At 53.3% G+C, this 15003-nt stretch overlaps 1 protein-coding gene across 9 annotated transcripts in view; it reads right to left on the bottom strand.

The window, feature by feature from the left end:
* Positions 1 to 15003, bottom strand: part of RNFT2 (ring finger protein, transmembrane 2) — an 80360-nt gene that overhangs the window by 44521 nt on the left and 20836 nt on the right. The window lies entirely within an intron of this gene.

The raw sequence follows: 15003 nt of genomic DNA, 5'->3' as shown, positions 1-15003 counted from the left end.
AAAGGGGACCGTGCGCTTGGAGACTGCAGCAGCCGTGGCTGCCTGAGTTCCCAGCCGGGCCCGTGACCGTCAGCCCTCACAGGCTTGCAAGCCCATTCCTGGAAATGAATCTTTGCTGTGCACGCACTCTGCTGCTCCTGTTTCTCTGCGGTGCTCTGACACAGGGACCCCAGAGGTGTTCTCTCCGGGATCAGGGAGCAGGGGAAACTGCCCACGGGTGCCTCTGGCAGGACAGAAAACAATCAGGCAGCAAGAAGTGGCCCAGTGAGCACCCAGGAAAAGACGGGTGGTGAAAGAGGTGCAGCCCAGGTCTGCCTCCATGTGCCAATCCAGAGCCTCTACAACACACTGCTTCCTTGGACGTCTGCTCCTGGTCCTCCTTGAAGACTACGGACCTCAAAGTGGCGGCTAAAAGCTTAAAGCAAGGGGGCTGGAGCTGCGGCGTAGCGGGAAAAGCCGCCGCCTGCAGTGCCAGCATCCCATATGGTTCAAGTCCTGGCTGCTCTACTTCTGATCCAGCCCTCCACGATGGCCCGAGTCCTTGGGCCCCTGCACCCACGTGGCAGACCCAGAAGAAGCTCCTGTCTCCTGGATTTGGATCAGCCCAGCTCTGGCTTTTGAAGCCATTTGGGGAGTAAACCAGCGGATGGAAGATCTCTCTCGCTCTGCCTCCCTCTCTGTAACTCTGCCTCTCAAATAAATAAATGTCAAAAAAAAAAAAAAAAAAAAAAAAAAAAAAAAAAAAAAGCTTAAAGCAAGGCATGGACAAACAGTAATCCGTTCTCAGCACTGGAGGAGGTGTAAAGTCCAGAAGAGAAGTTCCTGACAAAGCTGAAGACCCTCAGTCCAGCAATTCCATTTCTAGTGACTCTGTTAGAGAAACCTGGGTGCATCCAGACACATGGGAAAGACACCAGAAAGATATGCAGATACTCATCACTACACTTTCATCCTGCAAAGAATGAAGCAGCAATCTGACTGTCACAGTAGGGTGGGTAAACCATGCACCTCAAGACAGCACTTGAAGTGAACTGAGAACGGGAGCTACCCCTACCCATAAGGCTCAGTGGTTCTCAGACAGCGCTTGAAGTGAACAAACTGAGAACGGGAGCTACCCCTACCCATAAGGCTCAGTGGTTCTCACACTTCACTGCACGTTCCAGCCACCTGCAGGCTTGTTGAGGCACCCCTTGCAGGGCCCCACGGCCAGTGTTTCTGAATCACTGGGTCTGGGGCAGGATCTGAGAACTTGCATTTTTTTAAAAAATTTAAAATTTATTTGAAAGGCAGAGAGAACAAGGGAAAAAGAAAAAAAAAAATGTTCATCTGTTGGTTCACTCCCCAGTGGCCCACAACAGCCAGAGCCAGGCCAAAACCAGGAGCCCAGAATTCAATCCAGGCCTCCCACAGGGGTGGCAGGAACCCAAGCACTCGAGCCACGATCCTGCCTCCCAGGGTGTGGAGCTGGAAACAGCTGGGGCTCAAACCCAGGCACTCTGCGATGGGGTGAGGCTGTCCCAGTCAGGCTCTGAACTAACGCGCCAAATGTCCCGTCCACAATCTGCATATCTGACAGGTGCCAGGTGATAGAGCAGCTGTGGGTCAGGGACCACACCTGGGTTTGCATGGCTGCACCAGGGGACTTCAGAAATCAATTAGAAAGCAAGTTCATTCTGGTGTGAAAAACTCTGAAATCTGTGCATAAAGGGAATCTGAAAAATTTCATTGGAAACACCTATTATGAAAAAACTATGCATGGATTTCACCATTTTTTTTGCCCTCAAATAAACTTATCTTTTTAAGATTTTTATTTATTTACTTGAAAGTCAGAGTTACACAGAGAGAAGGAGAGGTAGAGGCAGAGAGAGAGAAAGGTCTTTCATCCACTGGTTCACTCCCCAGTTGGCTGCAATGGCTGGAGCTGCATGGATCCAAAGCCAAGAGCCAGGAGCTTCTTCTGGGTCTCCCATGTGGGCACAGGTGCCCAAGGACTTGAGCCATCTTCTACTGCTTTCCCAGGCCACAGCAGAGATGGGAAAGTGCCACAAATGTGGGGATCCTCACTGGGTGCGGATGGGATGACCTCGCATGGGTTATTGCCTCAAGGTCGTCTAAGTTCATCCCACGGGTATTTGGGGGGTGGCTGACTAGGCATTGCTGCGTTGTCTGCTGTCATGTCATTTTCACTGTCGGAGTTCTCTCTCTCCCCAAGTCATCAACAGTTGCCTGTGAGGCAGTGGCCTGGAGTGTCAGGCTCTTATCACTCACAGATTCATAATGTTTGGTAATCTGTGTGGGTTTCTGAGAGGAGGGGTATCTTTCCCATGTTTGAGCACTTAAGAGCGGCACACCACACCAACTCTAGCCAAAGGAAAGACACGCACAGCACTGCTGCCATACAAAGCTAATCCCTAGCACCTCAGCGGCTGATGGCATTCTACAGGGGGTTCCCTATGTTAGGCGAACAGATAGTGGCGTGTCAGGTCGTATGTATGTCCTGTGCTTAGTGGGGGACTTCCTTGATTCATCAGGTCAAGGCCGTATGCCCACACGGTGTCCCTGGAGTGTCACCTCTCTCGAGTGAGGGAAGATGACTTGGTTAGGAATTCTGGGATGATCAGTCCCTTATGTGAATCGCCGGGCGAATCGAAAGTAAAAGGAGGAACCGAGAAGCGACGTACACTTCTGGGTGGTGTGTGCCTAACCTTGGGTCTCTTCGACCAAGGACAAGGGCAAGGAAAGGGGTGTAGGAGGGGGTTCTGTGGTCACCCTCACAGAACCGAACAGCACACAAAACACGGAGGGGCCTTCTTGCCGAAATCAAGGGGGGACCTCACCAAGTCCGACATGCTGGGTGTCACGTTGGGTGCCAGACGTTGCTGAGGATTTGTTCTGAGAGGAGGAGCGTGGTAGGGGCAAGAGGTGCAGAGTCACCACACAGACCCCAGGAGTCGGGTGAAATTGGCCAGAGGGGAGCAGCCTGCAGACTCGTTTGTTTCAGATGGTACAGCAGCTTATATAGCCAAGGCAGCCAATCCGGTCAAGGGGTGGTTTATGCCCTAACCAATCACAGCCTGTTGCCAGGCAGGCTCTGTTGCCAGGTGGGTTTCAAAGTCATTCCTGAGTAACAGACGCTAGCTTGCTAGCAGCCATCTTGGCATGGCTTTCTCATTCCACCACAGTGCAGCAGCCGGGACTCAAACTGGCACCCATATAGGATGCTGGCACTGCAGGCGGCGGCTTTACCAGCTACACCACAGCACCGGCCCCTAAGCTTATCTTTTAATTCTACTTTCCGTGAACTTTTTGAAGTACCCTCATACAAAAAACCCCAAAACACAATGTTGTGTGACAGCGGAAGGTGCAAAACGGTATGCATGGGATACCATTTATGTTAACTTGTGCACAACACTCAGTATTCTAGCCTGTCACAGATACACACACACAGCAAATAAACCACAAGTGGTTACCTGGCGGGTGGGAGAGAGGCTGAAAAAATCTTACAGAACGTGGCAGAGATTTTGTCCTAGTCCCATTTATTCCCCCCTACCCTCGGGCCTCAGGAAGATTTCCCAGAATGCCCTCCTTTTAGCGGGGGGCACCCTGGCTGAGTTCCAGCCAGCAGGAAAATCAGGATGCAAGTGACCTGCACCACCTTGTGGGGCCTAAGACCTTCCACGCACTCCTCCAACTTCTCTCTGCTCACAAGATCGGCTGGGTGCCGAGGTCCCAGTGAGGCCATAAGGTCCCGGGCCTTTCCTACTCTAGGCATGGTCCCTGCACCAGCCGCATCAGCACCACCTGAGAGTTTGCTAGGGATCAGAATCTCAGGCTCTTCTGGGGAGCAGGTGAATCAGAATCCCTAGGGGTGAGGCCCAGGAAGCAGCGTGTGAATAAACCCCGTGGATGATTTTTATGGACATTAAAGTGTGAACAACTGTTCTAAAGGGATGGTAGTTTCACTCGTGGGGGAAGCCTGGATCCCTAAACACCGCACTGAGCAGAGCCGCTCAGCTGACCTGCACTGGACTGTCATGAGCCAGCAGTCAGGGACTGTCATGGAGGCCATGTAGACTTTGGTGTCCTCTGCGCTTGTTCTGCCAGTTCAGAGCGCCGGGGGCTCCAAGGACCAGATCAAGGTGTCAGCGGTGTTATTCTGAGGCCTCCCTCCCCGGCTGGCATGGCTGCCACATCTTCACGTGGTCTCCCCTCTGTGTCCACGTCCAACTCCGCTCTTCATGTAAGCACCCTGGCCCACTCTACCGGTCTGCTTTAACTTACTGACCTCTTTACAGATCCTGTCCCCAGATACAGCCTCATTTTAGGGTACTGTGTGTTGAAAGTTCAACATAGAAGTTTTGGGGGACCTAATTCAGCTCACACAGTAGGGGAGCTGACCCAGGGCCATAAAGCAAAGTTTAACCCAGAGTTCCCACTGACATTGGTGCCAGATGGCTCTCCGCTGCAGGGGCCTGTCCTGCGCTTGGCAGGAAGTGAACAGCATCTCTGGTTCTGCCCTCTGAATACAACCAAAACTGCTTCCTAAAACTTCCCAATGTCCCCCTGGCTGGGAGTCCTGAGCGAGCCCCTTCTACTGGACATGTGCGGCTGGTTTTTCATGGAGCTTCTCGTTTCCATGGGAAAGAGAAGCCTTGCATCTCTGCACACGGGAGGGAGCGCTGTGAGAACCGCAGCTTAGATGGCAGACCCGCCCTGGTGTAGACAGATGTCTGCTTGGGGAGGGGATTGGGGGAGGGAGAGCGGGAGATGTTTGACCTCCAGCAGGGAAAAGGACACAATCAATGGGAAACCACTCTGGGAGCAGAAGTGCTAGGTTCAGGGCCCAGAAAACGCAGGGATTTTAATGGCACAAAAAGCCCCATGAATCCTCTTGTCTCTTATGTCAAGCAAACACCTTTTTCACTATGGCCCACCCTCCCCCTCCTCCCGTGTACTTGGAGAAAAACCAATAGGGCTGGGAGCTCAGGGAATCTGGCCCTGGTAGAGCCTCTTGTCTAGGACATTAGGCTACGCAGGCTGAAGCAGAACCGTGTTGAGGTGAGACAGCACACGGGAAGGGCTCCCGCCCTGACCCCTGCAGAAAAGACAGCCCAGGGCAGGCGTTTGGCACAGCTGTTACGATGCTGCTTGGGATGCCTGCATCCCATGTTGGAGTGCTTGGGTTTGAAGTCCCAGCTCTGCTCCTGATTCTGGCTTCCTGCTAATGCACACCCTGCGGCAGCAGATGACAGTCAGTCATACAGGAGACACAGACTGAGTTCTCCGCTCCTGGGTTCAGCCTGGCCTAGCTCTCCCTGGCTGTTGTGGACATTTGGGGAGTAAACCAGCACAGAGAAGACCTCTTCCGCTCTTTCCATCAAATAAAATTGAATTAACGGCCACAAGCAGCTTGTGGTTACCATGCTACATAATGCAAGTACAGGATGTTTCCATCATTGCAGGAAGTTCTGTTGGACAGTGCTGTTCTAGAACATTCTTGGGATAGGCTTTGATTCTGCCGACTTATATAGCTTACATAGCTAGCAGGCAGCTGCCATTCTTCCCACTTCTCAGATGGAGAAACAGAAAAACAGGCACATCTCTGAGACTTGCATGGGGCAGTTGAAAGGGGCAGCGGCACTGCAGGGCACAGAGCATGGGTCCTGAGCTCCCAACTGGGCTCAGATCTTCCCTCCATCACTCATTACCTGAGCTCCAGGAGGCAGGTGCTGTACCCCCGTCTCCCACTTGAGTGGCAGGGACCAGGATACTTGGGTCATCATCGCCTGCTGCCTCCCAGGGTGAGCACTAGCAGGAAACTGCAATCAGGGGCAGAGCCTGGACCTGAACTTGGACTTGGGCACCCCAACATGGGATGCAGACGTACCAAGCAGCATCTTACTGGCTGCTAAATGCACGGCCCTGCATGTGATGATTGAGCACCTGAAACACGGTGTGGCTGAGGAAGTGAATTTGAAACTTGGTGGATTTAAATTCAGAGCCACAGCTCTGGTAGCGCTGGGGGCACTGTGAAGCCCTAGGGAGCAGGGGAGGGAGTGGTGGGTGAGGAGGTCCGAGAGGCGGAGCAGGAGCCAGACTTGGCAAGGCCAAGCACAGGAGCTACACAGTTCTCTGGGTTTGTAACGAGAAGAGGCCCCGAGGCACCTGTGCTGCAGGATGGTTTGGGGCTGAAGCTCAAGATCAGTTATCGCCATCTTTGACCCTCTTGGCTGGCCAGTGAGCTTGGCTGTCCTGGGATGCCCAGGCGCAGGGATTCCTGACGGACTCTCGGGGGTAGGGGGGCATCTGGGAACGGGCACTGGTGGAGGGATGATTAAGAGAGGAGGAAAATGAAGGGACTCCCAGAGTCCCCAGACAGGGGGGCTCGCTCGGCCTCACACAGCAAGGCCATCAAGCAGGCTGAAATACCAAGGCTCTTCCAACGTGGTCATTGTCACATTAACGCTCGAGCCGCCCCCTCCGCAGACGGCGTGGCGGTGCGGGAAGGAGCATCTGGGCTGTGAGCCATTCAGGGTCCCTGACAGATGTGCCGTCCCCCCACCCCCACGCCAGCTGCAGACGCGGCCCGTCCTTTTCTTCCCCCCAGACAAGGATTGATGAGGATTCGGGAGAGCACTCAGACAGGCAGGGAAAGGCTGTGAACCTCTTCCAGGGCTGCAATTTATCTTGGGCACGGCATTCACAGCTCTTCTTACAGCCTGCATGATGTGCTGACCCGGCACATCAATCTCGTCGAATAAAATAATAATAATCCGAAAAAGGGAGCTGGACTGTAGCCAGCGCGGCATTAGTAACTGTCGCCCACACCTCGGATGGCGACCGGCCCCGCCCCTCGCCCCCAGCAGTGCCCACCCGGGGAGAAGGAAGGAAGGTGACTCTGGCAGGACATGGGGGAATCTGACGGAGACCGGGTGGGGTTCTTGTCCCTAACTCCGGGAACTCCTGTGGGAGTGAGGGCAGTCTGGCTGCTCAGAGCAAGGGCCCTGGAGTCAAGTTCAAGTCCCTGCAGAGCCACTTACAAGCTGAGTGGCCTCGGCCTATTTCCTTAACCTCTCCTGCTCTTGTTTCTCCTTCTAGGAATGTGAAGTGGTTCAAAGAGTTAAAAAGAATGATGCCGAGACCCAGATACTCCACTTCAAGCTATTTACCCGGAACTCTTCAGAGAAGGACTTGCACACAAGCATTCACAGTACAATAGCCAAAAAGTGGAAGGAGCCCAAATGCCTATCCCTGGATGAACAGCTAAGCCGACTGTGGCCTGGCACACAGTGGAATATTACACAGCCACAGAAAGGAATGGAGTACTGGTGCTACCATGTGGAGGAACCTTGGGAGTATCATGCAAACCAAAGGCAGCCAGACATAAAGGGCCACCCATTGTACAGCTGCGTTCCTGGACGTGTCCAGAACAGGTGGGTCCATAGACAGATGCCGATCGCTGGGGAGGGGGCTGGGCAACAGGGGCTGCAGCAATTGCTTATTGGGCATGCAGCTTCCCACTGAAGTGGTAAAAATGTTTTGGGAGTAGACAGAGGTGGGGGTTGCACAATATTGTGGATGTGCTAAGTGCCGCTGGATGGCTAATCGTTAATTATAAGTTAGGTGACTGTCGCTCCCCCTCTTCATGGAGGAACGACACTAAACCCTGCCTAGGCTTCATATCTGAGTCACGGCACCATTATGTCGCTCCCCGTCTTCGTGGAGGAACGACACAGGACCCTGTGCTGTTTTTTTGTCTGCTCGGCCTTCCCCGGGTTTGCTGCTGGTTCTTCCCGGGTTGGCTACCATCCCTTCCACCTCCGTGGAAGGGCGGTTCCCCCTGCCACTTTCCCCACTTCCGCGGGGGAGCAGCACACTGCCGGCCGGCTCTCTCGGGGGCTGCTCAGGTGTTCCTTCAGATAGATGTTCCCTCAGATGTTCCTGGTGCATGTTGTCTCTCTCCTCCTTTATAGTCCTCTTCCACCAATCCCAACTCTGCTACCCACACGCCGAGTACGCTGCTCTCCTCCAATCAGGAGCAGCTCCTGCAGCTTGTCAAGTTGGTGAAAGGCAGCTGGGTAGAAGCTGTTTTCTCCTCTCCCAGCGCCATATTGTGGGAGAGCAGATGCATAGAATAAGTCTTAATTCCAGTGACTTAGTCTAGTCCGAGTTGCTCCCAGTTGCTCCCCACAGGTGACTTCTACGTCAATTCAAAAAACACCCCAAGACTTGCAAGCCTAATGTCAGAAGGAAGTGAGCTGAGCAGAGCCCAGCCATGGGAAGGGCTCACCAGACACGGGCCACTTCTGCAGCTACCAGGATTGTCATCATGAGGTTTGTGGCCTCTGGCCTCGTGGGATTGGTAAGATTAAATGAGGGGGCCAGCGCTGTAGTGTAGCGGGTAAAGCCATTGCCTGCAGTGCCGGCATCCCATATGGACGCTGGTTCTAGTCCTAGCTGCTCCACTTCCGATCCAGCTCTCTGCTATGGCCTGGGAAAGCAGTAGAAGACGGCCCAAGTCCTTGGGCTCCTGCACCACGTGGGAGACCCAGAAGAAGCTCCTGGTTCCTGGCTTTGGATTGGTACAGCTCCAGCCATTGTGGCCAATTGGGGAATGAACCAGCGGACGGAAGACCTCTCTCTCTCTCTCTCTCTCTCTCTCTCTCTCTCTCTTTCTCTCTCTGCCTCTCCTCTCTCTGTGCAACTCTTTCAAATAAATAAATAAATCTTAAAAAAAAAAAAGATTAAATGAGATAATGTCCTTGGGAGGCCGTGAACACTGTGAGGATGAGGGTTTTTGTCTACTTCGCTCTCTGCTGTATTCCCAGTGCCTAGAACAGAGCCCGGCCCATTGCTGGGAATTCAACAAGAATTGCTTGAACAGCATTGCTACACACCCTGCCTGGCCTCTGGTCACTGCTCAGCAGTATTTAGCTGTGTTCATAACTCCTGGTACCCCCTTGTGGTCTCTACTGGCTCAGAGAAATGAGTGCTACTTTGCTTGTGGATTTCTGTGACTTCAGGACAGAAGTGTGTAGACACCTGCCAATTATAAGCAGTTTGATCTGCTAAAAGAGGAGGTGGTAGGAATTAGTACAGCCGGCTGAACTATCCAGCATCCATCCATGTAATTAATACCTACTTGCCCACCAATTCACCCATCTAAAAACCTTCTCATCCAGCCATACAAGTTAACCTGTCCACCTATGTATGCATTCACTCATCCGCCTGCCAACTGTCTGTCTGTCTCTCTCACACACAAATACACACACATCTTACCACATGCAATGGATGCCTGTGAGTGTATCACAGAGGCAGGTGACTCACCCACAAATGAGCTGCGTTCCTTTCCTGCTGTCACGGAGGCAGCACAGTGGGGAACGAGCAATTACCGTCAGGGTGGTGTGGGCCAGACCTGGGAGACCAGGATGAAGCTCCTGGCTCTTGGCTTTGGCCTGGCCCAGCCTTGGCCATTGTGGACATGTGGGGAGTGAACCAGGGAACGGAAGATTGGTCTCTTGATCTCTCTCTCTGTCTGTCTCTCCCCTTCTCTCTCTTTCCTTCTTCCTCTCTGTAACTCTGCCTTTCAAATAAACAAGAACAAGTGCCAACCCTGCAGCAGGGACAGGAATTGGTCAAGACGTATGAAAGGCAGAAGGGTCTTTGAGGCAGATGGGCCAGCAGGCACAGCAGGCAGGAGACAGGAAGGCACACAGCCGACTCTGAAACCTACTCTGAGAGGTGGTGGCCAGTTAGCGTTTCAGCGTCTCAGTTTTCTCATCTGGGAAACGGGATAAGACAAGCAACTGCCATAGGGCGATACTGTCAACACGGGAAAGTTAAAGAGTAAAGGAAATGAAAGAAGTAGAGCCCAGCTGAAGCGCTGAGACCAGAGGGTGGGAGGCAGGGAGGAAGTACAGTGAGTAAGGGTGCTGGCCAGGAAGGTGGGCCTGGTGGAGGCTGCACAGCCTCCCCTGCCTCCCCCCAGGTGATAACAACCCACCTCACATTTCGTCCAGGCACATCCATCAAGCCCTTTTGTCTCTGGCATCTCAACAAGAGTAGCATCTCCATTTCCTGCAGGAGGAGGCAGGCTCAGCGATGGTAAGTGATTTGCTGAAGGCCCCATGGCTGCAGAGCTTCAGGGTGGGACTGGCCCAGAGCCCCCAGCCTCTGCTCCACCTGCCAGATCATCAGGAACAAGAAGTGGCCGTGGCCTTGGGTGTTCAAAGACAGATTGATATGCTGATTCTGGGGCTGATTGGCTCAGGGCTTTTTAGACAGATGAAATAATGACCCCTCAAAGAGACCAGTCCTAATGCTTGGGCCCTGTGAGTGAACCTTCAGAAAAAAGGGTTTTGCAGGTACAAGGGACTGAACGGTGTTGGCCTAGATGATTGGTGGTGTTGGCCTAGATTATCGGAGTGGGCCCTAAACATAGGCCCATGTATCCTTATGAGAGAGGAGGAGGGAGACATCACTCCCAGGAGAGGACAAGGTGATGTGACTTGGGAATGGAATGGCCATAAGCTGGGGAAAGCTGCCAGACACCTGAGGCTGGAAGAGGCACAAACAGGTCCTCCCCTGGGGTCCCTGGAGACAGGGAGTCCTGCTCACACCTGATTTCGGCCCAGTGATCCCGCCTCTGGACTCCTGGCTTCCAAACCATGAGAGAATACATTTCCCTCATTTCAAGCCACCACCTTTGTCGTTACAGCAGCCACAAAAAATGGATGCTCAGTTTTCATTCAGAATTGAGAGCCGTCCAAGAGCCAGGATAGGGAAGGAGTCCGGCCGGCACCCTGAATGTCCTAAGCGGTCAGTACCTGCCTGCCTAATCGTCCTTCCAAAGCCACTTTGAGGTGGAGTTTGAGCCTCAAGGCTGGAACGACCGAGGGCAGCATTCCAGCCCTGCCTGCCGTGCAGCAGATGTGTGGCTACAAAGGCACCCATCTGTCAGCCCGCCGACTCCTCATCCCTTAGGGAAACCAATGCTATTCACGGCAGAGAAACACCGCGAGGCTCGGTGGAGGACTTCGCCCAAAGTACTCCTAGCACCGTCACAGGTGCACAGCTGGTGCTCAATGACTGCAAGTTATTACTGTGACAGTTATTTTTCCAGGCACCACTAAGCTAGCTTCACCCACATACAGATTCACGTCTCCTGCCCTCCCTGGACAGCAGGAAGATTTCCTGGAGCAGGAGTTCGGGGCAGTGGTCAAGGTGCCTTTCAGGATACCCACATCCCATATCAGAGTCCCAGCTCAACTCCCAATTCCAGCTTCCTGCTAAAGCACTATGGGAGGCAGCAAGTGATGGCTCAAGTAGTCGGGTCCCTGCCACCCACATGGGAGGCCTAGATGGAGTTCCTGGCTCCTGGCTTCAGCCTGGCACAGCTCTGGGCATAGTGGGTATTTGGGGAGTGAGCCAGCAAGTGGGAATCCTCTCCCTATCTGTCTGTCTCTTTCTCTCTGCTTTACAAAAAAAATGCAAAAATAAACAATATTTCCTGTCGTGTTTCCATCTGCAGCTGCAGACCAGAGGGCAAAGGGCAGGGACTGAGTCTAGCGCCCCTTTCTCTTGTGCGTCCCCACTATCCCCGCACGCAGGTCTGCCTGACACTGTCCAAGATGTCTGGACACACTGGGGCCAGGGGGAGGCAGAAGGGAATTTAACAATCACACGGATGAGTAACGACAAAGCCCCACAAAGCTTCGAAGGACAGACCAGGCCTCAGGCAGGAGGGTCTAGAACTGACTGTGTTTTGAGTAGAAGCTTCAGAGGTCAGCAGCCACTGGAGAAGCAGCGTCGCCATGGATCTGGAGGGCGTGCGCAAGGAGCTGGGACCGGAGGGAGAAGGGCGCAGGCACGCAACGCAGAGCGCGGCTGGAGGTGCTGCTGAGGGGGAGGGCGGGCCCTGCAGCCGGGTCTATGGAACTTGACCTTGCTCATAGCAGGGTTTGGGATGGGCAGAAGTGAGAAGTGTTGGGCAGGAACACGCAGCTGAGCTGTTTTCTACCAGGTGGCTCCGCTGCCTATTGTGAGATATACAATGTATTTTTATTTACCATACAAGGGTACTTCTAAAAAGTTCATAGGAAAATGGAATTAAAAGTCTGTTTTGGTGCAAAAAATATTTGGAAATCTGTGCACAGATTTTTTTCATAACGTGCATCTTCCATGCTGCACTGATCTGAAGCCAGGAACGAGGTGCTTCCTCCTGGTCTCCCATGCAGGTGCAGGGCCCAAGCACTTGGGCATCCTCCACTGCCTTCCCGGGCCACAGCAGAGAGCTGGCCTGGAAGAGGAGCAACCCGGACAGAATCTGGTGTCCCAACCGGGACTAGAACCCGGGGTGCCGGCGCTGCAGGCGGAGGATTAGCCTAGTGAGCCGCGGCGCTGGCCTCTTCCATGGTTTTTTAAAACCATGAGCAGGGAAGAGCGAGCTCCCATCTGCTGGTTCACTCCCACATGGAGCTGGGAGCCGGGAATGCACTCCAGAGCTCCCACGTGGGAGGAGGAACCCAGCTCCATGAGCCACCACTGCTGCCTCCCTGTGCAAAGCAGGAGGCTGGAGTCAGAAGCGGAGCTGGGATTGAACTCAGGCACTTTGATATAGGATACAGGCATCGTATCTGGCATCTTAACTGCTGGGCCAAATGCCCGCCCCTCTGGGAACTTTTGGATGACCCCTCTATGTATGGGATTTCAGTTTTCTTTGGCACCAAAATGAACCAGTTTCCATTTTCCAGGAAGTCTGGGAGTCCCCTCGCCGGCAGTCACCCTACTGCCATACAGATCACTAGAGTTACTCCTGCTGTGTAGCTTTGTACCCACTGACCCCTCCCTGCCTCCACCATCTGGTAATCATTAGTCTATCTCTACTTCCAAGAGATAGGCTTTTCAGATTGCACGCAAGAAAAGAGGACTTTGAGCATCTTGCCATAAAGAAGTGCTGAGTGCTGGAAGTCGTGGGTGCACTGTTACTCAGCTCCGGTCTTTGCACAAGGTTACTGCAGTGTCACGTTGTGCCCCATACACCTGTACACTATCATAGGTCCACCGAAAATGAAGGCCGCTCCGGCCGCAGGGAAGAGAGTGAAGCAGAGAAGGTTGGAGAGACCAACAGAGGGAGACTGCTTGGTGTCACAGTGCTGAGGACAAAGGTGGTGGTGCTGGAGACACAGATGGCAGACACACTCTACATTGTTTAAGGTGAGAAAGTCATCAGAGCTTGATTATGGGGGCTGGCGCTGTAGTGCAAGCGGGTTAATGCCCTGGCCTGAAGTGCTGGCATCCCATATGGGCGCCAGTTCAAGACCCGGCTGCTCCACTTCCGATCCAGCTCTCTGCTATGGCCGGGGAAAGCAGTAGAAGATGGCCCAAGTCCTTGGACCCCTGCACCCAGAGGAAACTCCTGGCTCCTGGCTTCGGATCGGTGCAGCTCCACCACGTTGTGGCCAACTGGAGAGTGAACCATCGGATGGAAGACCTCTCTCTCTCTCTCTCTGTCTCTGCCTTTCCTCTCTCTGTGTAACTCTGACTTTCAAATAAATAAATAAATATTTAAAAAAAAGAACTTGGTTATGGACTGGAAAAAGCAAGGGAAGAGGAGGAAGACAAACCAAGGTCACTCCTAGTTGCTGACCTGAGCAAGCGGCAGATGGAGGGGCAGCCCTCTGAGATGCAGAGCAAGGGGGAGGCCCAGGCTTTGAGGCAGCTCCCAAGTTCATTCTTGGCAATCAGTCCACTGTGCCTCGTTCCTTTGTCTGCCTCAACCCCAGCAATGCTGACAGAGCCTTCCTCAGGAGGCCATATTTTAGCTTACTTGAAATCACCCCCTCTTGGCCAACAGCTGATTGGATAAAGGGTGGCCACATGACCCTCACACCCCCCACAGTCCAGCTGGTGGAAGATGGGGACTGGGCCCAGGAGTGTGCATGAGCTGCAGAATGCTAAGAGGACAAGTCATGTGACGGTGGCTCTGGTAGGTGGCAGACCATGAGCCACACCACAGCCAGGGAGGTTCCATTTTGGTATACCAGGACTGAGAAAGGCTTGTCACCTGTCCGAAGTCACACAGCCACAGAGGGGCATAGCTGGGGCCTGAAGGTGGCTGTGTCTGGAGCCCATGTCCACAAGTATAACCATTAGCAGCACTGCTTCCCACGGCCTAGTACATGGTGGAGTGTCATGGGACACTGCACAGGCTTGGGGATGGTGATGGTGGTCTTGGAGGTCAGATAAGGGCATCTTAGGACCACTGCAGGCCCACTGTTTCCCCTCTCCATTTCCTCTTCCTCCAAGCAATGCCTGGCATACATTCTGAGCTTTCTGACCTTGAAATATGTGGATTTTCCCTCTTTAACCCACCTGCCTTGGTCACCTTTCAGAAGCACTGGCAGTTCTTATAACCCACAGGTGATATCTTGTCCTAGGCCAGCTCAGTCCTCGGCACCCCATTGGCTACTCCCCAAGACCTCTCCATCCCAAAGCGGGAATGCAGGCCTTCCCCAAGGTAGTACCATTGCTACTGCTTGTCCCACCTGGGTCCCTGGCAGACATTACTAATCGATCACAGAGCTCTTTCCTCCTGAGCCTAGGTACCTTTTACAAAATGAGATCCAGGCATCACAAACAGTTGAAAACCTGTTAGGCCCCTTCCTCCTTGGGAGATATAGGGCATTTCACATGTTTTTTTCCTTTCTCAGGTGACATTTCAAGGAAGCTATGGTTTGGATGTGGTTTGCCCCTCAAGGACTCACATGTTGGGAGCTTGGTTCCTGTTGTGGCAAATGTTACGACATGGTGGGACCTTTAAGGGGTGGGGCCTAGTAGAAGGTCATTAGGTCAGGAGATGACTGGGGACTCTGCCCTTGGAAGGGATTAAAGTCGTTCTCATGGGACGCTCAATCATTTTCATAGGAGGGCTGTATAAAAGGAGCAAGCCTGACCTCGCCCCAGCTTCTGGTCCTCACCCTGTGATATCTTCCTTTCACACTG

Source organism: Oryctolagus cuniculus, chromosome 21 (genome assembly GCF_964237555.1).
Source record: "Oryctolagus cuniculus chromosome 21, mOryCun1.1, whole genome shotgun sequence".
Taxonomy (NCBI): domain Eukaryota; kingdom Metazoa; phylum Chordata; class Mammalia; order Lagomorpha; family Leporidae; genus Oryctolagus; species Oryctolagus cuniculus.
Note: the sequence above shows the minus strand (reverse complement) of the source record. Positions and strands in the feature narration are given on the sequence as shown.